This window comes from Cetorhinus maximus, chromosome 25 (assembly GCF_964194155.1).
Source record: "Cetorhinus maximus chromosome 25, sCetMax3.hap1.1, whole genome shotgun sequence".
NCBI classification, from domain to species: domain Eukaryota; kingdom Metazoa; phylum Chordata; class Chondrichthyes; order Lamniformes; family Cetorhinidae; genus Cetorhinus; species Cetorhinus maximus.
The window spans coordinates 8,564,390-8,588,997 of NC_135903.1; the positions used below are offsets into that span (position 1 = coordinate 8,564,390).

At 43.0% G+C, this 24,608-nt stretch overlaps 5 non-coding genes across 5 annotated transcripts; all 5 read right to left on the reverse strand.

Annotated features, from left to right (window-relative positions):
• Positions 1 to 2,052: 2,052 nt before the first annotated feature.
• trnac-gca (transfer RNA cysteine (anticodon GCA)) lies at positions 2,053 to 2,124 on the reverse strand. The gene has a single exon. It is a non-coding gene; the product is annotated as a tRNA-Cys (tRNA).
• A 1,289-nt stretch (positions 2,125 to 3,413) lies between these two features.
• trnac-gca (transfer RNA cysteine (anticodon GCA)) lies at positions 3,414 to 3,485 on the reverse strand. Its single transcript has one exon. It is a non-coding gene; the product is annotated as a tRNA-Cys (tRNA).
• Positions 3,486 to 4,764: 1,279 nt separating this feature from the next.
• On the reverse strand, positions 4,765 to 4,836 carry trnac-gca (transfer RNA cysteine (anticodon GCA)). Its single transcript has one exon. It is a non-coding gene; the product is annotated as a tRNA-Cys (tRNA).
• A 1,287-nt stretch (positions 4,837 to 6,123) lies between these two features.
• On the reverse strand, positions 6,124 to 6,195 carry trnac-gca (transfer RNA cysteine (anticodon GCA)). The gene has a single exon. It is a non-coding gene; the product is annotated as a tRNA-Cys (tRNA).
• Positions 6,196 to 7,473: 1,278 nt separating this feature from the next.
• On the reverse strand, positions 7,474 to 7,545 carry trnac-gca (transfer RNA cysteine (anticodon GCA)). The gene has a single exon. It is a non-coding gene; the product is annotated as a tRNA-Cys (tRNA).
• Positions 7,546 to 24,608: the final 17,063 nt, after the last annotated feature.

Genomic DNA, 24,608 nt, shown 5'->3' on the forward strand with positions numbered 1-24,608 from the left:
TCATTGCTGTTTTTGGGAAGCTTGCAGTACACACACATGATCACCTCCTCAATCACAGAAAACTCAATCCACACCTCCATCATTTCAATGAGTGCATTTTGGTGAAAATCCCTTCTGAAATATTTATCTTGATTGCTTTTAATGATCACAGAGCAGGATTGCACAAAGGACTGTTTTCTGAATTCATATTTGTGAAAAGGTGCACAACATTGATGAAGGCACTTGGATTGGAACTGGGTATGGATTGATTTACATTCAACTGCTCTATGACCATTGAGCTGGACCCCAAAAGTTCCTGATGTATTCCAGGTTAAAATGGTCAATTGTACAAATCAACATCAGGACAAGAAAGAAAGTACAAGAAGAGATGACGTATTTTCAAGAAGCTATTGAGGAGATGAGGAGAATATTTAAGCAGTAAATGATGATGTGAATTGCGTTGTCTGAAGGGGTGGTGGAAGCAGATTCAATTGCCACATTCAAAAAAAGTCATTTAATTGATAATTGAAGGGAAAAAAACCAAAAGAATAGGGGAAAATTGCAAGTTCTGTGGACCAATTGGACAACTCACTCAAAGAGCTGGCATGATGACACAAGAGGCTGAAATGACCATTTGTTATCTGAAACTATTCGTTCATTCCTGAGTTGGTGGAACTTTAGCAAACCACCTGTGTAAATGTAGAAAAGACACAGGAAGCACCCAGATTTAAACTGGGGGGACCACTAGACTTGTAGTTAAATGCTCTACCAGTAAGCTATGCTCTCCAAGGGTAAATGGTGATGTTGTAATGAATTGATCCAATAGGCCATGCCACAGCTTTCAACCGAACCCTCACTCCAATGTAATGAAGGCACATTTCCAGTGGACAGATGTTTCTTCTACTTTTGAGGTGGCACACGCTATATCATGGATCTCACTCTTGGCACCACAGCATTGACATACGTGGAAAGGTCTCATTGGTTAATGCCCAGAATGCAACCTACAGTGGGAAAAAGACCTGGACAGTGCGCTGCCACTGGCAAATCTTCTTAAATCATTTTTTAGCTGTGCATTTTTCGTGGTGCATGCCGTTGTTCTGAGGATATTTACACAGGCTGTTCCACTCTAATCATCCACTAAGGCTCAGGAGTAGCTTGCACACGCCTGAACCAAAAGGCTGTGGGTCCACACTATAGGCTTTTGCAAATTCAGGTTGATGATTCAATGCATTACTGAGCTAATGTTGTTATGTTGAAGGCATCATTTTGAGATGAAATTTTATTTGAAGAATTTGCTTAGCTTCTGAACAAGTTGCTGACCTTATGACACTATTTGAAGAAGTGCACGACTGAAGGTTACATTGGTCTGCACATTTTTCTCATTGCTGTTTCTGGGAAGCTTACAGTTCACACTCACACGATTATCGCCTCTATGACGGAATCCTCAATCTATATCTCCATCGTTTCAATGAATGCTATTTACTGCGAAACCATAATGAAGAATTTATAACTGATCCTAATGATCACAAAGCAACTATGCGAGAAGGAATGCATTCTGAATTCATATTTGTGAAAAGGTGCACAACATTGATGAGGGCACTTGGATTGGAACTGGGTATGGATTGATTTACATTCAACTGCTCTACGACCATTGAGCTGGACCCCAAAAGCTCCTGATGTATTCCAGGTTAAAATGGTCAATTGTACAAATCAACATCAGGACAAGAAAGAAAGTACAAGAAGAGATGAAATCTGTTCAAGAGCCTATTGAGGAGATGAGAAGAACTTTTAAGCAGTAAATGATGATGTGAATTGTGCTGTCTGAAGGGATGGTGGATGCAGATTCAATTTCCACATTCAAAGAAAGTGATTTAATTGATAATTGAAGGTAAAAAGATTGAAAGACGAGGAGAAAAGAGCAAGTGCTGTTTACCAATTGGACAGCTCACTCAAGAGCTGGCATGATGGCACAAGAGGCTGAGCTGAAATGACCACTTGTTGTCTGATACTATTGGTTGATTCCTGAGATGGTGCAACATTAGCAAACCACCTGCAAAAAAGCACAGATACAACAGGGAGCACCCAGATTTGAACTGGGGACCTCTTAATCTGCAGTCAAATGCTCTACCACTGAGCTACGCTCCCAAATGCAAGTGGTAATGTTGTAATCAAGTGACCCAACAGATGACGGCATAAGCTTTCAACCCAACCCTCACTCCAACGCAACGAAGGCACATTTCCAGCGGACAGATGTTTCTTCTACTTTTGGGGTGGCACACGCTATATCATGGAGCTCAGTCTTGGCACCACAGCATTGACATACGTGGAAAGGTCTCATTGGTCAATGCCCAGAATGCAACCTACAGTGGGGAAAAGACCTGGACAGTGCACTGCCACTGGCAAATCTTCTTAAATCATTTTTTAGCTGTGCATTTTCTTGGTGCATGACGTTGTTCTGAGGATATTTACACAGGCTGTTCCTCTCTAATCATCCTCTGAGGCTCAGGAGTAGCTCGTACACGCCTGAACCAAAAGGCTGTGGGTCCACACTATAGGCTTTTGCAAATTCAGGTTGATAATTCAATGCAGTACTGAGCTAATGTTGTAATGTTGAAGGCGTCATTTTGAGATGAAATTTGATTTTGAGAATTTGCTTAGCTTCTGAACAAGTTGCTGACCTTATGACACTATTTGAAGAAGTGCACGCTTGAAGGATACATTGGTCTGCACATTTTTCTCATTGCTGTTTCTGGGAAGCTTATAGTTCACACACACACACGATCATCGCCTCTATGACGGAATCCTCAATCTACATCTCCATCACTTCAATGAATGCTATTTGCTGCGAAACCATAATGAAGAATTTATAACTGATCCTAATGATCACAAAGCAACTATGCGAGAAGGAATGCATTCTGAATTCATATTTGTGAAAAGGTGCACAACATTGATGAGGGCACTTGGATCGGAACTGGGTATGGATTGATTTACATTCAACTGCTCTACGACCATTGAGCTGGACCCCAAAAGCTCCTGATGTATTCCAGGTTAAAATGGCCAATTGTAGAAATCAACATCAGGACAAGAAAGAAAGTACAAGAAGAGATGAAATCTGTTCAAGAGCCTATTGAGGAGATGAGGAGAATTTTTAAGCAGTAAATGATGATGTGAATTGTGCTGTATGAAGGGATGGTGGATGCAGATTCAATTTCCACATTCAAAGAAAGTGATTTAATTGATAATTGAAGGGAAAAAGATTGAAAGATGAGGAGAAAAGAGCAAGTGCTGTGGACCAATTGGACAGCTCACTCCAAGAGCTGGCATGATGACACAAGAGGCTGAGCTGAAATGACCACTTGTTGTCTGATACTATTGGTTGATTCCTGAGATGGTAGAACATTAGCAAAACACCTGTGAAAAAGTACAGATGACTCAGGGAGCACCCAGATTTGAACAGAGGACCTCTTGATCTGCAGTCAAATGCTCTACCACTAAGCTATGCTCCCAGGTGCAAGTAGTAATGTGGTAATCAAGTGATCCAACAGATGACGGCATAAGCTTTCAACCCAACCATTGCTCCAACGTAACGAAGGCACATTTCCAGCGGACAGATGTTTCTTCTACTTTTGGGTGGCACACGCTATATCATGGAGCTCAGTCTTGGCACCACAGCATTGACATACGTGGAAAGGTCTCATTGGTCAATGCCCAGAATGCAACCTACAGTGGGGAAAAGACCTGGACAGTGCACTGCCACTGGCAAATCTTTTTAAATCATTTCTCAGCTGTTCATTATTCTTGGTGCATGCTGTTGTTCGGAGGATATTTACACAGGTTGTTCCACTCCAATCATCCGCTGAGGCTCAGGGGTAGCTCGCACACGCCTGAACCAAAAGGCTGTGGGTCCACACTATAGGCTTTTGCAAATTCACGTTGATAATTCAATGCAGTACTGAGCTAATGTTGTAGGCGTCATTTTGAGATGAAATTTGATTTTGAGAATTTGCTTAGCTTCTGAACAGGTTGATGACCTTATGACACTATTTGAAGAAGTGCACGCTTGAAGGATACATTGGTCTGCACATTTTTCTCATTGCTGTTTCTGGGAAACTTACAGTTCACACACACACACACATCGCCTCTATGATGGAAACCTCAATCTACATCTCTGTCACTTCAATGAATGCTATTTGCTGCGAAACCATAATGAAGAATTTATAACTGATCCTAATGATCACAAAGCAACTATGCGAGAAGGAATGCATTCTGAATTCATATTTGTAAAAAAGTGCACAACATTGATGAGGGCACTTGGATTGGAACTGGGTATGGATTGATTTACATTCAACTGCACTACGACCATTGAGCTGGACCCCAAAATCTCCTGATGTATTCCAGGTTAAAATGGTCAATTGTACAAATCAACGTCAGGACAAGAAAGAAAGTACAAGAAGAGATGAAATCTGTTCAAGAGCCTATTGAGGAGATGAGGAGAATTTTTAAGCAGTAAATGATGATGTGAATTGCGTTATCTGAAGGGATGGTGGATGCAGATTCAACTTCCACATTCAAAAAAGATGATTTAATTGGTAATTGAAGGTAAAAAGATTGAAAGACGAGGAGAAAAGAGCAAGTGCTGTGGACCAATTGGACAGCTCACGCAAAGAGCTGGCATGATGCCATAAGAGGCTGAGCTGAAATGGAGACTTGTTGTCCGATACTATTGGTTGATTCCTGAGATGGTGCAACATTAGCAAACTACCTGCAAAAAGGCACAGATGACGTAGGGAGCACCCAGATTTGAACTAGGGACCTCTTGATCTGCAGTCAAATGCTCTACCACTGAGCTATGCTCCCAAGGGCAAGTGGCAATGTTGTCATCAAGTGACCCAACAGATGACGGCATAAGCTTTCAGCCCAACCATTGCTCCAACGTAATGAAGGCACATTTCCAGCGGACAGATGTTTCTTCTACTTTTGGGGTGGCACACGCTATATCATGGAGCTCAGTCTTGGCACCACAGCATTGACATACGTGGAAAGGTCTCATTGGTCAATGCCCAGAATGCAACCTACAGTGGGAAAAAGACCTGGACAGTGCACTGCCACTGGCAAATCTTCTTAAATCATTTTTTAACTATGCATTTTTCTTGGTGCATGGTGTTGTTCGGAGGATATTTACATAGGCTGTTCCTCTCTAATCATCCGCTGAGGCTCAGGGGTAGCTCGCACACGCCTGAACCAAAAGGCTGTGGGTCCACACTATAGGCTTTTGCAAATTCAGGTTGATAATTCAATGCATTACTGAGCTAATGTTGTTATGTTGAAGGCATCATTTTGAGATGAAATTTGATTTTGAGAATTTGCTTAGCTTCTGAACAAGTTGCTGACCTTATGACACTATTTGAAGAAGTGCACGCTTGAAGGATACATTGGTCTGCACATTTTTCTCATTGCTGTTTCTGGGAAACTTACAGTTCACACACACGCGATCATCACCTCTATGACGGAAACCTCAATCTATATCTCCATCGTTTCAATGAATGCTATTTGCTGCGAAACCTTAATGAAGAATTTATAACTGATCCTAATGATCACAAAGCAACTATGCGAGAAGGAATGCATTCTGAATTCATATTTGTGAAAAGGTGCACAACATGGATGCGGGCACTTGGATTGGAACTGGGTATGGATTGATTTACATTCAACTGCTCTACGACCATTGAGCTGGACCCCAAAAGCTCCTGATGTATTCCAGGTTAAAATGGTCAATTGTACAAATCAACATCAGGACAAGAAAGAAAGTACAAGAAGAGATGAAATCTGTTCAAGAGCCTATTGAGGAGATGAGGAGAATTTTTAAGCAGTAAATGATGATGTTAATTGTGCTGTCTGAAGGGATGGTGGATGCAGATTCAATTTCCACATTCAAAGAAAGTGATTTAATTGATAATTGAAGGGAAAAAGATTGAAAGATGAGGAGAAAAGAGCAAGTGCTGTGGCCAATTGGACAGCTCACTCAAAGAGCTGGCATGATAACACAAGAGGCTGAGCTGAAATGACCACTTGTTGTCTGATACTATTGGTTGATTCCTGAGATGGTGCAACACTGACAAACCACCTGCAAAAAATCACAGATGACACAGGGAGCACCCAGATTTGAACTGGGGACCTCTTAATCTGCAGTCAAATGCTCTACCAATGAGCTGTGCTCCCAAGTGCAGGTGGGGGTGTTGTCATCAAGTGATCCAACAGATGATGGCATGAGCTTTGAACCCAACCATCGCTCCAACGCAACGAAGGCACATTTCCAGCAGACAGATGTTTCTTCTACTTTTGGGGTGGCACACGCTATATCATGGAGCTCAGTCTTGGCACCACAGCATTGACATACGTGGAAAGGTCTCATTGGTCAATGCCCAGAATGCAACCCACAGTGGGGAAAAGGCCTGGACAGTGCACTGCCACTGGCAAATCTTCTTAAATCATTTTTTAGCTGTGCATTTTTCTTGGTGCATTGCGTTGTTATGAGGATATTTACACAGGCTGTTCCACTCTAATCATCCGCTGAGGCTCAGGGGTAGCTCGCACACGTCTGAACCAAAAGACTGTGGGTCCACACTATAGGCGTTTGCAAATTCAGGTTGATAATTCAATGCATTACTGAGCTAATGTTGTAATGTTGTAGGCGTCATTTTGAGATGAAATTTGATTTTGAGAATTTGCTTAGCTTCTGAACAAGTTGCTGACCTTATGACACTATTTGAAGAAGTGCACGCTTGAAAGATACATTGGTCTGCACATTTTTCTCATTGCTGTTTCTAGGAAGCTTACAGTTCACACACACACGATCATCGCCTCTATGACGGAATCCTCAATCTACATCTCTGTCACTTCAATGAATGCTATTTGCTGCGAAAGAATTTATAACTGATCTTAATGATCACAAAGCAACTATGCGAGAAGGAATGCATTCTGAATTTATATTTGTGAAAAGGTGCACAACACTGATGAAAGCACTTGGATTGGAACTGGTTATCGATTGATTTACATTCAACTGCTCTACGACCATTGAGCTGGACCCCAAAAGCTCCTGATGTATTCCAGGTTAAAATGGCCAATTGTAGAAATCAACATCAGGACAAGAAAGAAAGTACAAGTAGAGATGAAGTATTTTCAGGAAGGTATAGGGTAGATGAGGAGATTGTTTAAGCAGTAAATGATGATGTGAATTGCGTTGCCTGAAGGGATGGTGGATGCAGATTCAATTTCCACATTCAAAAAAAGTGATTTAATTGATAATTGAAGGGAAAAAGATTGAAAGACGAGGAGAAAAGAGCAAGTGCTGTGGACCAATTGGACAGCTCACTCAAAGAGCTGGCATGATGACACAAGAGGCTGAGCTGAAATGACCACTTGTTGTCTGATACTATTGGTTAATTCCTGAGATGGTGCAACATTAGCAAAGCACCTGCAAAAAAGCACAGATGACACAGGGAGCACCCAGATTTGAACTGGGGACCTCTTGATCTGCAGTCAAATGCTCTACCACTGAGCTATGCTCCCAAGTGTCGGTGGTGATGTTGTAATCAAGTGACCCAACAGATGATGGCATAAGCTTTCAACCCAACCCTCACTCCCAACGTAATGAAGGCACATTTCCAGTGGGTAGAAACTTTAACTGCTTTTGGGGTGGCATACTTCATATCATGGATCGCAGTCCTGGCACCACAGCATTGACATACGTGGAAAGGTCTCATTGGTCAATGCCCAGAATGCAACCCACAGTGGGGAAAAGACCTGGACAGTGCGCTGCCACTGGCAAATCTTTTAAAATCATTTCTAAGCTGTTCATTATTCTTGGTGCATGGCGTTGTTCGGAGGATATTTACACAGGCTGTTCCACTCTAATCATCCACTGAGGCTCAGGGGTAGCTCGCACACGCCTGAACCAAAAGGCTGTGGGTCCACACTATAGGCTTCTGCAAATTCAGGTTGATAATTCAATGCATTACTGAGCTAATGTTGTTATGTTGAAGGCATCATTTTGAGATGAAATTTGATTTTGAGAATTTGCTTAGCTTCTGAACAAGTTGCTGACCTTATGACACTATTTGAAAAAGTGCACGACTGAAAGATACATTGGTCTGCACATTTTTCTCATTGCTGTTTCTGAGAAGCTGACAGTGCACACACACTATCATCACCTCTAGTACAGAAACCTTTATCCTCATCTCCATCATTTCAATGAATGCTATTTGCTGTGAAACCATAATGAATCATTTCTAAGTGATCCTAATGATCACAAAGCAAGTATGCAAAACCTGTAAGGCTAAGAGGATAGAGCAAGTGCTGTGGATCAATTGCATACTTCTCTCAAATAGCTGAACAGATGATACAGCAGAGTTAAATGGCCACTTTTTGTCTGATACAATTCTATGATCCCTGAGGTGCTGTAACATTTTAACAACTTACCTGTGAATAGTGTCTATGTTAGTAGAGAGCAGTGATATTTGAGCCTGTGACCTTTTCATCTGCAGTCAAATGTGCTGTCAGTGACCTATGCCAGCAGCTACTGCCGAGTTGTTTGAGGCCTTTGAAACACTTGATCCAACAGATGATGGCCTCAGCGTCCAGCACAGCCCTTATCCCTATTTATTGGAGGTGCTTTTCCAGCTGGATGGAAGTTTCACCTACTTCTGGGATGGCCTACTCCATGTCCTTGATTGCATACTTGGCACCAGAGTATTGACATCTGTGGAAGGTCTCACTGGTTGTCATGGTCCTAAGACATGAAAGTGATCATAAACTGTTTAGATCAAATCTTACCATTTTGTTTCTTTAAAAGTGGACTATTCTGAACCAAAAGATGGCTGCTACAGGTCACATGATTCACAGGTTGGCTACCGTTTCTGGAAATTTCCAGCAGCAGTTACAGGACAAAAGCTCAGCCCTCATCCTGTGGAATCTCACACCTCTCATTGTGAGGGCACATTACAATCAACAACCAGGGACCAGCAGACAATCTGTCTCTCCAGCCTGGTCCTATAACAAAGGGAGAGCCATTGAAACTTGTTATACCTGCAGAGGTGCTACTAGCCACTATCTATCTCCTAATGGATTTTGACCAGAGGCATAGAAGCTGCTTTTAGCCTGCAACTGACTCATTAATGGGTAATAACACATTATCTAATCTTCTGGCCTTTGGAAAGTTTTAATATTACATTTCTTGATTCGCAAATCAGTCTGCTGTTTAAGCTCCAGCCTGGAAACATCAAAGCAGGGCTCCAGGCTGACCAACAGCCAGCAACAAGTCTAATCCTCCTCAAAGCCTGTTTTCCTTGGGAGATTCCTGCCATCACCTACCGAGCAGACCAAGTCTCTGTTTGCCAACCTCATCTCTCTATGTCACCATCAACTTTAAAGGAATGTTGCAACTTCTACTTTGGCTAGCTGAAGCTGCCTGAACTGTATCTCCTCCGTGGAGGGCCACTCACTGGACTCTGACTTTCTGGACTTTGGCAATCAAGTGAACAGATACCCACATCTGTGGTGCTTTTTATTTTAAGTTACTCATAGTTTTGAAAACCCATCTTTTCTATCTTCTTATTGTGTGTGTGTGAAGTGGTGACCATTCCCTGGTTTTGAATATGTGAATAAGCTATTCTTCTGATTTAACTCTAAAAAGAGTTTGCTGCGAGTCACTTTAAAAAATGGCCTCACAAACTGAGGGTTGGGGAAACATGCCACAGTCCATGTCAAAAATGAAAGCACCTCTGCTTATGGACAGATGGCTAGAAAAATAAAGGAGTTCAGTTTTGCCTCTCTTCCCTTCCACAACACTGGTCAATGCCCATAATGCAACCTACTGTGGGAAGAAGTCTGAGGCAGTGCACTGCCACTGGCAAATTTGTGAAAAGTATTTTGAACATTTCTACTTTTCTTGGTGCATGGTGTTATTCAGAGGATATTTACCCCGACAGTTCTACTCTAATCATCAGCTGAGGCTCAGTGGTAACTCTCACACAACTGAGTTGAAAGATCGTGGGTTCAAACTCACCCATTCGCAAGGCTTTAACAAATGCAGCCTGATAATTCAGTGCAGTACTGAGGTAATGTTGTATTATTGGAGGAGCCATTTTCACATGAAATTTTATCCCACGAGTTCATTTAGCTCCTGAAGAAGTTTAAGACCTTATGACACTATTTGATGAAGTGCGTGATAAAAGGACAGATTGTCCACACATTTGTCTTCTGAAGTGGATGTTTAAGATCTTATGACACAATTTGATGAAGTGCGCTGCAGAAGGATAGATTATTTGTCTCATTATTGTTTTTGGGAAGCTTGCTGTACACAAACACTTGATCACTGCCTCTATCAAAGAAACCCCAATTTACATCTCCATCATTTTAAAGAGTGGGTTTTAGTGACAAACCCTGATGAAGCATTTTTCTAACTGATCTTACTGATCACAGAGCAGCTATGCAGGAAGGACTGTTTTATGAATTCATGTTTGTTAAAACGTGCACAACACAGATAAGGGCACTTGGACTGGACCTGGGGATGTATTGAGTTGGAGTCAACTGCTCTATCATTGAATCAGGCCCCCAAAATTCAAGACAACATGTTATGCATTTCAGAATAAAATGGTCAATTGTACAATACAGATGATCAAAAATGCATTTTCTGAAAGGATGGTGGGAGCAGGTTCAAAAGCAACATGCAAAGAAGAATTCGATTAATATTTGAAAGAAAAACGTATTGTATATAGGTCTGGAATAAACTGGCTAGTTGCCCTGAAAAATGATCACTGTCTGTATAACTGTTGCATCCTCAAACAGTTAAGGTTGAAGGGCCAAGGACCAAGGATCTCATGAGCTGCAGTCAAATGCTCTACCACTGAGCTATACCCCCACACTCTAAGAAGTGTTTAATGTGCTCTATGTTCAAATGATCCAATAGAGGATTGCCTAAGCTTCCCACACACCCCTCAACCCAAGTTAATTGTGGCACATTTCCATTTGGGTATGATATTCACCCACCCCTGAGATGCCCCACCCCATGCCCATGATCTCCTTCCAGCAGCAAGGTCATCGACATGTTGGAGAAGATTTCGCCGGTCTGTGTATGGGACTCATGCCTGCCGGAAGGCAGGGCCCTGGTGTGGGAGAAAGGTGTGCTTTGTGCATTGCCTGTGGAAATTTTTACAAACCATTTATAAATTTCCCACTTTTCCTTGTGGGTGATTTCACGTGGAGAATGTTTGGACAGACTATTCCATTCTCTTCATTAGCTAAGCCTCAGTGATGGGAATTGAACAGCTGAGTCAAAAGATTGTGTGTTCCTGCTCCTTTCTAAGAGCTGACAGGATAGCACAACAATCCAAATAATCTCTTTCAATGCTATACTGTTTTATAAATAACAGGGATGGTGTAACATTAGCAAACATTGTTTATGAACATATACATTGTCCAAAGGGGTACCTGGATTTGAAGCACAGGCCTTTGGCGTAGGTTGCACATGCTCCACTGAGCTCTGCACCCTCACTTTGGGTTGGTTTATTTAACTTTTTATTATAAATTGATTCATAGGTGAAGGCCCAAGCTTTTAACATAACCCCCACCCCATAATAATTGGGGCACATTATCTATCCACCCCTGAGATGCCTCATTCTATGTCCCTGACCTGAATCCTGGCACCAGATCATTAACATATGTGGGGAGACATCACTGGTCAAAGTCCAGAATTCCGAAGATGCTTGACAGGGTGGACACTGAGAGGCTCCTTCCCTGGGCTGGGGACTCCGGAGCTCAGGAAGCAAAGTCTCAGGATAAGGAGTCAATCATTCAAGGCTGAAATAGGGAGAAACAATTCACTCAAAGGGTTGTAAGTCTTTGGAATTCTCTAACCCAGATGATTTTGGATGTTCCATTGTTAAGGCCAATGTAGACAGATTTTTGGTCTTTCAGGGAATCAAGGATATGGGGTGTTTTTTTTAAATTCATTCCTGGGGTGCAGGTGTCACTGGCTAAATCAGCATTTATTGCCCATCCCTAATTGCCCTTGAGAAGGTGGTGGTGAGCTGCCTTCTTGAACCGCTGCAGTCCATGTGGTGTAGGTACACCCACAGTGCTGTTAGGAAGGGAGTTCCAGGATTTTGACCCAGCGGCAATGAAGGAACAGCGATATACTTCCAAGTCAGGATGGTGAGTGGCTTGGAGGGGAACTTCCAGGTGTTGGCGTTCCCATGTGCCCGCTGCCCTTGTCCTTCTAGATGGTAGTGGTTGTGGGCAGGGAAGTGCAGTTGAGACAGAAGACCAGACGTGATCATATTGAATGGTGGAGCAGGCTCAAGGCGTCATATGGTCTACTCCTGCTCCTATTCTGTATTTCGTAATACAATGTGCAGTGTAAAGAAGAGATACTTAGTGAACTGCCAGTGAAAAGTTTTTAAAACTAATTTTAAGTTTCCTACTTTTCTTGGTCCATGCCTTGTCTTGAGGTTGTTTGCACAGCCTGTTCCTCTCTGCTCATCAGCTGAGGCTCAGTGGCAGCTCTCACTCTGCTATATTACCCACTGCTCTAATTTTGCTTACTAATCTCTGGTGTGGGACTTTATTGAAAGCATTCTGAAAATCGAAGAACACCCCATTCACTGGTTCCCCATACCTGTTCTGCTGGTTACATCCTCAAAACACTCCAACAGGTTTGTCAAATTTTGTGGGTTTAAGGTCCCCATTGGCAAGATTTTAGCAGATAATCCAGGTCGACAATTCAGTGTCGTGCGGAGGGAGTGTTGCATTGTCGAAGGAGCTGTTTTTTTCAGGCGAGACTTTAACCCGAGAGCTTGTTTGTCTTAGGTTCGTGTAAAAGGCCGTATGAAACGTTTCTGACCTGTAGTCCAGTGTTCTACCACTGAGATACATCCCCCAACGCATGCAAAAGCCTCATGTACTTCAGAATAAAATGATGGATAGGACAAGAGAGCATCCAGAACTGAAAGGGAAGAAGAGGAGATGGGGGCTCATTTCAGGAAATTATTGAGGAGACGCAGCAAAGTAACGTTGTGAAATGCACTGTCTGAAAGAATGAGGGAAGCAGATTCATTAGTAATATTCAAAAGAGAATTGGATAAGGAGCTGCAAAATGTATAGAGCCACGGGGAAAGAGCAGTGGAGTGGGATTGATTGAATGGCTCTACGGAAGAGCTGGCACAGGCAAGATGGGCCGAAAGGCCACCTTCTCGCTATTCTGTGTTTTTAATGTGTGTGTTTTTGTTCCTGGGCATTTTATGCAGTGTAAGACCATAAATGAAGCTTCGGTTTTCATGTTCTACGCTGAAACCAGAAGACTATGATCACAAAGGAATGCAATGCAGATTGTGGTTACAACAAACCACATTTGAGATTAATAATTTCATGATTTTATGTAGACTTAATAACAGCCTTCTGCCCCAAAGGGCTCCAAGACACGATTCTCTTTACTTCCCCGCGAATACTTCAATTTAAAGTGAGACGGTCCTTCAACTGTCCAACTCACCTGGTTCCTCACCGAGTTCCAGCCATTGACCAAGAGGTCTGGCGGGGCCTGGACTGGGTTAGATGGATGCGGTTAGATTCAGTAACAGTAAAAAGTTAGAACAATCGAGTCAAAAGGAAATGGAATTTCTGACTTTTTTTTTGAAGAAGCTCTTCATAATTTTATTCTTATTTATTAGAAGAGATTCTGACAGTGAATGATCTTAGACACATGAAAAACCTGTTTCAGGTTCTACCCGCAAACTAATATTGAAAAACAGAACAGGGAAGCTCCGAATAATTAATTGCATAAGCAAAAAAAAACCCGAGGATGAGTATTTTTAAAACTTGATCTGCAGGCTACAAAATCAGCTACATCACCGTCAAAATACATTTACCGAGCTCAGCCATCTCTTTCGGCTTTGTGGGATCTTGCTGTGCGCACAACTGCCGCCACGTTTGTCCAACCGCCAAGAAGCCACCTTGAGACCAAACACATTATAAATGCAAGTCTGAGTGTTAAGTAGGGGGATTTTAACCGTGATTCGCGTCTACTGCCTGCTCGATAGACTTTGGGCCAAATCTGAACAGGAGATGCGGAACCTGCAATGATCACATGGGTTTAATCGCTAAATTAAAACATTTGTGTCTTTTATTTTTACATCGATCAAAAGTTTGACTGGATGATTTCGCAGTGTTCAGGGTGCGCGATAATGGCGAACGACGTTCCCCTGCAGGGATCGGCCACCTAAATTACAACAGTTTCTTCCCCAGGCAAAAGCCAGGTGACATCAAATAACATGAGGGGTTTGCTGATGTGACGCTCCTCTCTGATGTCGGGAGTCAAAGCCAGGCCGTTTGTTGGGTGCAAGCGGCACCTTTGCTGGTCAACGGTTTCTTACAATAATCAGTGAAGTTGCTGGAACAGTTTTCGGTGAAGCCTTTCAGATTCTCACAGAGTCCCGCCCATGTAAATTTGATTCATTTTCATTTTGAAATTGTAGTGTGCCTTTGGTGACACGCATTGTACCTGTGCCTTCTGTCCAATAATTACTTAGAAAAACTAAAACAGTTTATAGCTGTCACCTCCCCAGGTGATTTTTCAAACTGATTCGTCCGGTATCGTATTCACACACTCACTCCCTCTCCACACTCTCACTCACCCAGACTCTCACTCACCCACCCACCCACACCCACTCTTTCACACTCACACATCCTCGCCCTCATACACATTCAACACAAATCCTCATTCACACACACAAATACACACACACACCCTCTCTGAGACACACAACCACACTCACACTCCCTCTCTCAGACATACAACCCAGCACATTCACTAGCACGCACATGCTCACACTCATACACACCCAAACAGATACACCCACACACTCACATACACCCACACACACGCTCCCTCACACACCCACTTGCATACAGACACACATACACCCACGCTCACAGACTGCCATAAACCCTCACTCTCACACACACCCTCACACATGCACGCACATACCTCACAAACATACACTCAAACATACGCGCCTTCTCACACACACGCATACTCACCTTCTCACAACCATACACACCGTCACACACACACACACACACATTCAGCCTCAGACACTCACCCACCCTTCCACACACACCCTCACACAGACACACCCTCACACAGACACACAACGAAAGGAAACGCTTTGTTCTTCAAATATTGTGTTGCTCTGCCGCTTGACACTGAATTAAAGTTTCCCCTCTCCGAATAGGAACCTTCTTTCCCACTACCCATAGATGCAGATTGAATAGTAAAACTGGGTGTGTCTTGTTCAATGGATTATGGATTTAAAAGTGTCAGAAATACGGGAATATATAGCTCCCTTCCGACACAATTCTGTTGATTTTTATAATAGAACTCTGATTTACTTTTAGATTAAGTTTATTTTCTGGGCTTATTGTATCAGTCTGAGTGAACAATTGTGGAGCTGATATCTATAAACACTGAGTCAATTCAATATCACCCCTGTTGGCTCTATCTCTGGAATATTAACCAGTCTGTTCTTTCATAAAAATTCTTACTGACCAGCTGTATATTTCCAGACATTTCGCGTTTCTGGTTTCAATCCGGATTCTCCCGTCTCCTTATTTTTCTGGAGATTGTGATTAGATTTTAGCTCTGTGTGAGTGACCGAGGACCCGGAGTTAACCGGAGTTCAGTGAATGCTGAAAACTGACACCGGATTGAGCAGCCGCTGCTTTGCAGTGAACATTGGAACCCGCAGCTTCCGGTCCTGTTCACAAGATATTTCCTTCCTTAAAATCTCTCTTAGAACTATCACGTCACTGGATATACAATCCAAAATAAGGAAAGATCCACCAACATGACTATGCACAATCTCCCTGGTCAATTAACGTAGACATCATTGGTAAGTCCATTTAAAACCATTGTTCATTGATTGGCTCCCTCTTTGGGGACCTGATCCAAACTAGTTACTGTTCCTTGACCACGATCCACCTGCTCAACAGCGACTCGCTCTCGTAAAACTTTCTACCCAAGTTCCAAATCCGGGGGTGGGGTGGAGGGGGAGGGGAGGGGAAGTGGGGGGGGGGGGTCGTGGCGGCAGGTCTGACTCGCTGACTCGATGGGTAGCACTGTGGCCTCTGGGTCTGTTGGTTGAATCTACACATTCGAGCAGCTCACCTAGGCTGGTGCTCCGAGTGCAGCACTGAGGGAGTGCTGCACTGCCTATTGGATAAGATGGCCAACTCACCTGTCCTCTTAAACGGATGTAAAGGATCCTAGGACACGGCTTGAAGATGATCGGGAGGGAGAGGGGGAGGTTCTTCTGCTGCCCTGACCAATAGTAGTTCCCCACCCAGCATCACTCAACAGGGGGCTTGGTCAATTATTTCATTGTGGAATCTTGCTGTGCTCAAATAAGCGTTTCCCGGCATTACAACAGTGACTATACTTGATTGGATGTAAAGGGCTTTGGGACGTCATGGAAGGGGCGGTAGCTGTCCATGTACCTCAGTCACCATGATTGGAGTTTATTTAAGGGGGGTAATTGTACAAGAGGTGTGTTTGGCCCAGAGTGCAGGTGCTGTGAAGATCGATCCTCTCACTCTCCAAGGCCCTGGAGCACACTCCACACTGTGTTCCCAGTGGCCCTGTAACGATTACAACAATTTCCCTTTCTCATGCTTGATTTACATTAAAACATTAATCATCAATACACGTATTGTGTGCAGGTATCAGAAGAACAGGCATAAGGACCAAGCCGGGGGTCAATTCGTGGCAGTGAACTGTAATTGGAAGCAGATTCCCAGATCTCTTCAACATACTCGGCCGGGATGAAGGACTCTGCTCAGGGTTTATTGGCATTTTTCCTGAAAACTAGACAAATTGACCAATTCCAATGTGGTGCTAGCTGTTGCTCTGGGCGTTTCTGTTTGGGTTGGTAAAAGAGTTCAGAGTAGAATTAAAAGGGTTTATTCCCAATGAAAACAGTGCATGGGACAGAATTTTGGAAGGCAATAGACCAGGAATCGTGCATCATATTCCTCACACGGATGTCACACGCTGGCAATACATTTTAACACGTATTTGTGCTTATTGTCTTTCATTTGTCAAAACACTTGTCCATGAAGAGGTTTCCCTCTTCAATAACACACGTATGTCGAGGCGTCATGAGAACATACACATGTAGATACAGACACCCTTCGCTCAAGCCCTTTATGAAGAGTCAGTCTTACAGTTGAGGCTGCCCATGTCCATGGATTAGAGGAATGTGGTTGTTTGCTGGTTTCATCGGCTGCTTTGTCTCCCCCCCGCCCACCACCATATTCTCAACGTAGATATAGGGGCTGGGGTGCCAATAATGAAATATGAATGTACAGATTCATTGCATATGCAAACCGTCTATATCTGGAAACGACGTATAATATTGGCGGAAGGGGACGGGTGTGGGGGATGTAATAGATAAAAAAGTTGTATTCTTGTGATTTAATTCATTTTACATAAATTACTACCTCGGGGCTGTTTAAGGAAAAGGGGGTTGGAACAGAAGCGTCTGTGTTTGCAAGCTTTCGAGCGACCGTGTACAATAAACCCATTCCCCCATATGCAAATGTACTGTAAAAAAATGCCTAAAATTCTGCACAAAGGTTATAATCAAAACGCATAGGATGTTTTTCGTGTTTACCAGCCGTTGCATAACTCTCGGAGAAATTGTTGCAATATTTAAAGACCATTTAAAGTCTGCACAGGTCTCTGGTGTCCCAGGGTTGACCATGAAGCCTTTGTTTGATATTCCGTCTAGAAACCTAACAGGGAGACTTGATACAAAATATAAAACTTAACGCGCCTTCCCAATTCATATCTCAATTTGCTGTTACTGACCATCTGAGTGGCTGCTCCATCAATGAACAAGAGCAATAGAAACAGAAAATGCTGGAAAAACTCAGCAGGTCTGACAGTATCTGTGGCGAGAGAAACTGAGTTAACGTTTGGAGTCAGCATCACTCTTCCTCAGAGCCCTGAATTTTTCCAGCATTTTCTGTTTCTATCGAAACGTTAACTCTGTTTCTCTCACCACAGATGCTGTCAGACCTGCTGAGTTTTTTCCCCCAGCATTTTCTGTTTTTATTTCAGATTTCCAGCATCCGCAGTATTTTGCTTTTATAAAAATAGTCACTTGAAACTGTGATGTTCACAAACGCAAATAGCCAAAACGGGGGAAAATAACATGAATTTAAATGAGTTGCATGGATCAACTGGCAAGGCTTTTGTGGTAGAAAGAAAGACAGACTTGCATTTATAAAGCACCTTTCACCAACAGCCATTTTACAGCCAATTAATTACTTTTGAAGTGTAGTCACTGCAATGTAATGTAGGAAATGCAGCAGTCAATTTGTGCACAGCAAGCTCCCACAAACAGCAATGGGATAGTGGCCAGGTCATCTGTTTTTGTGACTTTGATTGAGGGATGAATATTGGCCAGGATGCCTGGGATAACTCCTCTGTTCCTCTTCAACTAGTGCCATTACATACACCTGAGAAGGCAGACGCGTCGCAGTTTAATATCTCATCCAAAAGGAAGCACCCTTGACAGTGTAGGACTCCCGGAGCACTTCACTGGAATCCTCCTTCAGGCACCCTCGCTAAGGCGGGGTGGGGGAACTTTTCCTTACCATGCAACATTCACACAGACATAATCAGTCGCAGGTCACACACATATAAAAATCATTCAGAGAGAACACAGAAACGTTCAAATCACCCGCTGTTTTAATGCGACAGCTGAATTTTAATATCACATTGTAAGATATTATTATAGTAATTTAGCTGATGCTTTAATCCAAAACAAATTGGTAACGATGATGATAAATGCTATTTTGAAGGTGCTACTGTCATCGGTCTATATTATTAGAAATCTTACTGTGGGATGGATGAAATTGAGCAAAGGGCCAGTTGCTGTCCACAGGCCGTAGATTCCTCACCCTTCCCTAAGGGGGGATTGGTGACCATGGACTTCCATTGGATTGGTTCATGATTATGCTTGGCAAAGTACTGCAGTGACAACAAAAACAAAAAAATGCTGGAAAAACTCAGCAGCATCTGTGGAGAGAAAGACAGAGTTTTGAGTCCATATGACTCTTCTCTGAATTTTGCCTTTATCAAAGTACTGCAGTGGTTTGCTGCTGCCTTCTGCAGAATGGCTGACCAGGAAACTGTCCTGCTCTTACCACCTGCCATCAGGCCTATTAGAAGGATGATGTAGGCGGATAATCAACCTGCCATGGCCACCAAGTCCAGCATTGGGACTTGAACCAGGCAGTTCTGGCCCTGAGATAGGGGCGCTACCACTGCACCACAAGCACCTTCACAGGATGATCCGCCTCGATTTTTGTGTCCAACTGCTGGACTGGGCCTTTAGTCCATCACCTTCTGACTCAGAGGCCAGAGTGTTACCAACTGAGCCGTGGCTGACAGACAAACCAAAAAGACTCACCGGAGTCAGATACTCAGCAAAGTTACACACAATGTGTGTCGCTATTGAAAAGCTCACCCAAAGCAAAGAGCAGAACACCCACCTAGGTTCAGAAGGAAGAATTTAATTTACATAGCGCCATTCGCATGTTCATGATATTCCAAAGTACATGCCTGTCAATGAATTAGTTTGGAATGTAGTCACTGACACTTTGTAGGTGAATGTGGCATCCAATTTGTGCAAAAGAATCTCACAAACAGCAATGAGATAAATGGCCAGATAATTTGTTTTTCATTTGGTGTTGGTTGAAATTTCCCTCCTCTTCTTCCAATAATGCAATGGGACTTTTACCTCCACCTGAACAGAGGTAGCCTTGGGTTAACTTCTCATCAGAGAGTGCAGCACTGCCGCACACAGTGAGAGCCTGGACTCTGGGGTAGGGCCCACTCTGAACCTTATGACACAGAGACTCGAAGACAATAGAGATAGAAATTAGTTGACACGGAATTTGGGTTTTGAAAGGCAGTAGATTGTAAGAATAAGGAATAGCAAACACATCGAAGGAAATTGATCAGCCGTTGCTATAAACAGGGCCTTACAGATAGAATCTCTGTCTCTCTCACACACACACACGGTGCCCACCTAACTCTTTGACACCTCACATTTAAACAATGCTCCATTCAAATTCTCAAATTATCTTAAACATCGCCCTAAATAGGCCACAAGTATAAGGCATAGAAAATAAATAGACGCTCAAAATAGTTTTCCTTTTGCTAATGTTGAATATCCTAGTCTGGCCTTGGACATGGAAGGGTGTGTCTTGAAAGAAAGTTTCCGATGTTTTGGTTGCATATTCAGTTGGAAGTTGCTCGATGCGATTTCACAGTCATTTCCAAAACAAGAAACCTGATTCCGACTCACGGGAATCCTCAATCAGCTGGACTGAGGCGACTTGGTGTTGGCAATTGCTGCACTCATTTTGTCTTCTGCTGCGAATTTCACATCCCCACATTATTGTCCAACAACCCGTACACCTCCCGTCGCTTCTCGCCCGTTCTTTCCTGCTCACAGCTCCTGTCAGTTTCTCGAGAGGGTTTCAAACTGATTTGCAAACCCCGTGTGAAAGGAGAGAGTTGATATTTTTAACTTTTCAATACTTTAAATGGAGCAAATCATATAACCAGTGACACAAAAAAAAAGCCAACTGCTGCACACATCGCGCCTCAGAAAGTGAGGCTTTTTAAAATCCGGCATTAGATCTTTGAATGGTTATGTTGAAAAAGTCAATAATCCATTATTCCTGCTGCGTCATCAGTTCCAGCGTAAATATCTCTGCTTCCCCCGCGGAGAACCCTTTTGGATAATGTGCCTCCTGCGCCATACTTCGGCCAGAAGCATCATTGCAACAGATTCCCATCCCTCAAACCATCACTTACTTGGTAGAGCAAGAACAGATCTGCATTCAAATAGCAGCCCTGATGAAAGGGCACAGACCTGAAACATTAACCCTGTTTTTCTCTCTCCGCAGGTGCTGAGCACTTCCAGCATTTTCTGTCTTTATTTCGGATTTCCAGCATCTGCAGTATTTTGCTCCAGGTTGGTGCGGGGTACGGAGGGAGTGCTGCACTGCCTTGTGGGCGAGATGGTAAACTGAGGCTCCCTTTGCCATCTCAGGTAGACGTAAAAAAATCCCGTGGCATTATTTTGGGGAAAAAAAGCAGTGGGGATCTCTCTGGTGTCCTAACGAATATTTATTCCTCAACCAACATGACTTTCACATTCACTTTCACATTGATGCAACCTCAGAGATGAACAATGTTTCTCTCTCCACAGATGCTGCCAGACCGGCTGAGTATTTCCAGCTTGCCCTGTTTTTATGGTCACAGTGCTGTTTACATTGTTTTGTTTGTCAGTCCCAATTCCATTGTCATTTTTTAAAAATTCAAGCCTGGGGAAAGGTACATGGAATGTGAAAAAAAGATCAGCGCATTTGCTAAGATTCCACGCTGCCGAAGAACATAAGGGCTGGCAGAACGATTTGTGCCGAGTTTAGACTGGATACCAACAGCCAAAGATCTGTTCATGGGTTGAATGGAACTTCCCTGGGTTTGGGTGGAAGTCTTTCCAGGGAAATGAATGTTTCATCCGCTTACGCGTGAGCAGGAAACTTGGAATAGAATCAGCTTGAAGTCATCATATTGGCCAGAACCTGTCAAAACGTGCAGGCGTTAAGACTTGCACTGCTTCCTCTAGTCCTTTTGATTTGTTAGTGGTGGAAATTCACATCAGAAGCCATCAGTTCCAGGAAAGTTGACAATCTTAAGGATGCCCTGAGGGACACTTCTGAACCCGAAAGCTTACAGTTTTAGCCAAATGCTGCCCCACTGTTAAAATGAACGGTGAGTTGCTGGAAAGGCATCGGTTCTATTAAACTGGGAATTCATTTTCTAGGGGCGTGGCGGTGTTAGCGCTGCCTGACAAGTTTGCTCAACGACTAATTATGCATTTGGAGCCTTGCATCTTTGGTTTTAATTGCGCCACTATTGATGGCCATGTCTTCAGCTGCCCAGGCCCTAAGCTTTGGAATTCCCATTCCTAAAATTCTTCACCTCTCGACCTCTTTCTCCTCATTTAGGATGCCCCTTATGACCTACCTCCTTCATAAAGCTTCTGGTCACCCCCCCCCACCCTCCCCCCACTAATACCTCCTTGGCTTGGTGACAGATTATGTTTGATAACTTTTCTGAGACATGACTTGGGACTTTTTGGTATGCAGATGCTGGAAATCTGAAATAAACACAGAAAATGCTGGAAATACTCAGCAGGTCAGGCAGCATCTGTGGAGAGAGAAACAGAGTGAACGTCAAATCTGAGTATTTCCAGCATTTTCTGTTTTTTTTTCAAAGTTCCAGCATTTGTAGTATTTGGGCTTTTGCAAAGATAATGCTAATTAACATAACAAGTCTCCACAAAGTCACAGTTTTGCCTGAATGTATTATTTATAATTATGGCACCCATTAAGATGCTTCAGCTGTCAATTTGAGTGTCGGGGTCACTGACTTATGTTTTGTCACTCTCGATATTTGGAGATATTTTAAGAAGAATCCGGAAATAGTAACTGTTTTTGTGAAAAGGACGGAGTGGTTGACAGTGAAAAGGCTGAGGCACATTGCCCAGTTCATTCCTTGGGGCAAAACTTCTCTCTGAGTGAACGCCTGTCTTCTCTGTAATTAATGGGCTGCTGAAGAAATCACATTCTTAGAAGTAACACTCTTAAAAGTTGCACCCTCCTGCCATTTCGTTATCAGTCATTAAAATTACAGAGTGAGAGAAAAATAAACAAGACCTGTCACAATTTCTGTTAAAATTTGTGAGTTACTGACTAACAGTTAATTAAATGGCTGTAATTAATGAGTAAGCAGCAGGTTTAAAAGGAGAGGAGGCTGAATCAGTGCATTAGCCACTGGCTTTTCAGTCCAAGCTGTCTGCATTCAGATCCAACCCAGACTGAGGGGGAGAGGGTCTTCTCTGTCTGCTTGCTGCGAGTATGCTACATGGCATTAACTTGTGCAATCCCAACCCAGTTGCTAGAGGTCATTGACCTACAGAAAACTGCTCTAAATTTAACTTAATTAGCCATGTCATTCAACAGACTGGAATGAGAAATAGAAAATGGGCAGTCAGAGGTGCTTTTCCGAGGTTGGGATTGAGACAGATCATTTGAGCAGAATTGAGGAGTTCAACTGACTCTGAATTATATACCTGGGGGTGCTTGATATTGATATGGGTTACCTGTAATGGAGTGTTCCATTCCCTATCAACAATGTCCTTTGCCCTAATATAAGAACACATGGACTAGGTGAGTGAGAAGGCTATTCAGACCTTTGAGTCTGCTCCACCCTTCAATAAGATCACGATTGATCTTCTACCTCATATTCATCTTCTCATGCTGCTGCCATCTCCTTTAATTCCCTTAACATCCAAAAATCTACCAGTCTCTGAGCATTCACAGCCCTCTGTGGTAGAGAATTCCAAAGATTCACAATCCTCTTTCTCTTTCTCCTCATCTCAGTCCTAAACAGCCAACCCTTTATTCTGATATTGTGACCTCTGGTTCTAGATTTCCAATCTGGGGAAACATTCTCCCAGCAACTACTCTGTCAAGCCCCTTCAGAATGTTTGATGTTTCAATGTGATCACTTCTTCTAAACTGCAGGGAAAATGAGCCTAGCATTGATTCCCAAAAAATAAATTCTGGGAATATAAAAGGTGATAGGTACTCCAATAATGATTTGTAAAGATGTAGCATTATTTCCTTGCTTTTGTACTCTATGTCCCCATTGTAAAGCTGCTGTACTTTTTTTTTCTATAAATAGCCCTATCAACTTGTCCTGCCACTTTCACAGGTATGTGTACATTAAAACCCAGGCTTCTCTACTCCTGCACCCTGCCCTTTAGCGTTTCACCATTTAGTTTACATCGCCTCTCCTCATTCTCCCTGCCTGTGTGCATCGCTTCATACTTCCCAGCATAGAAGTTCATCTGTCATGTGTTTGCCCTTTTCACCAGTCTGTGTAATGCTCTCCTGAAACCTGTTACTATCCTCCTCGCTGTTAATGCTGCTGCCTGGAATTGTGATGGAGGCAGGTTCGACCGAAGCATTCAAGAGGGCAACAGATGATTATTTAAGTAGAAGCAATATGCAGGGTTACAGGGAAAAAGGCACTGAGCCATAATGCTCATTTGGAGAGCCTGTGCAGACATGATGGGCCAAATGGCCTCCTTCTGCACTGTAACAATTCTGTGATTCTGTGAACCACTTTTCTGAATTTCATGTCATATCATGGATGAGTCCAATGAGGAGAAATAAAAAGGGAATATTGGGAAAAGAAATATGGTACAAGCTCCCTAGCGTGTGTGTTGTTTGCTCTGACTTGGGATTAGAATAGTTAGGTACTTGTTTGACCGGTGCAGACTCGATGGGCCGAAGGGTCCTTTTCTGTGCTGTAGACCTCTATGACTCTATGACTATGATAGAGACGGTATAGTGGATTAGAGCCGCTTTACTGAGCTACACACACCAGGTTGGGCCCAAATTTGATTCCCAGTCAGTACTGAGTCCTTAGA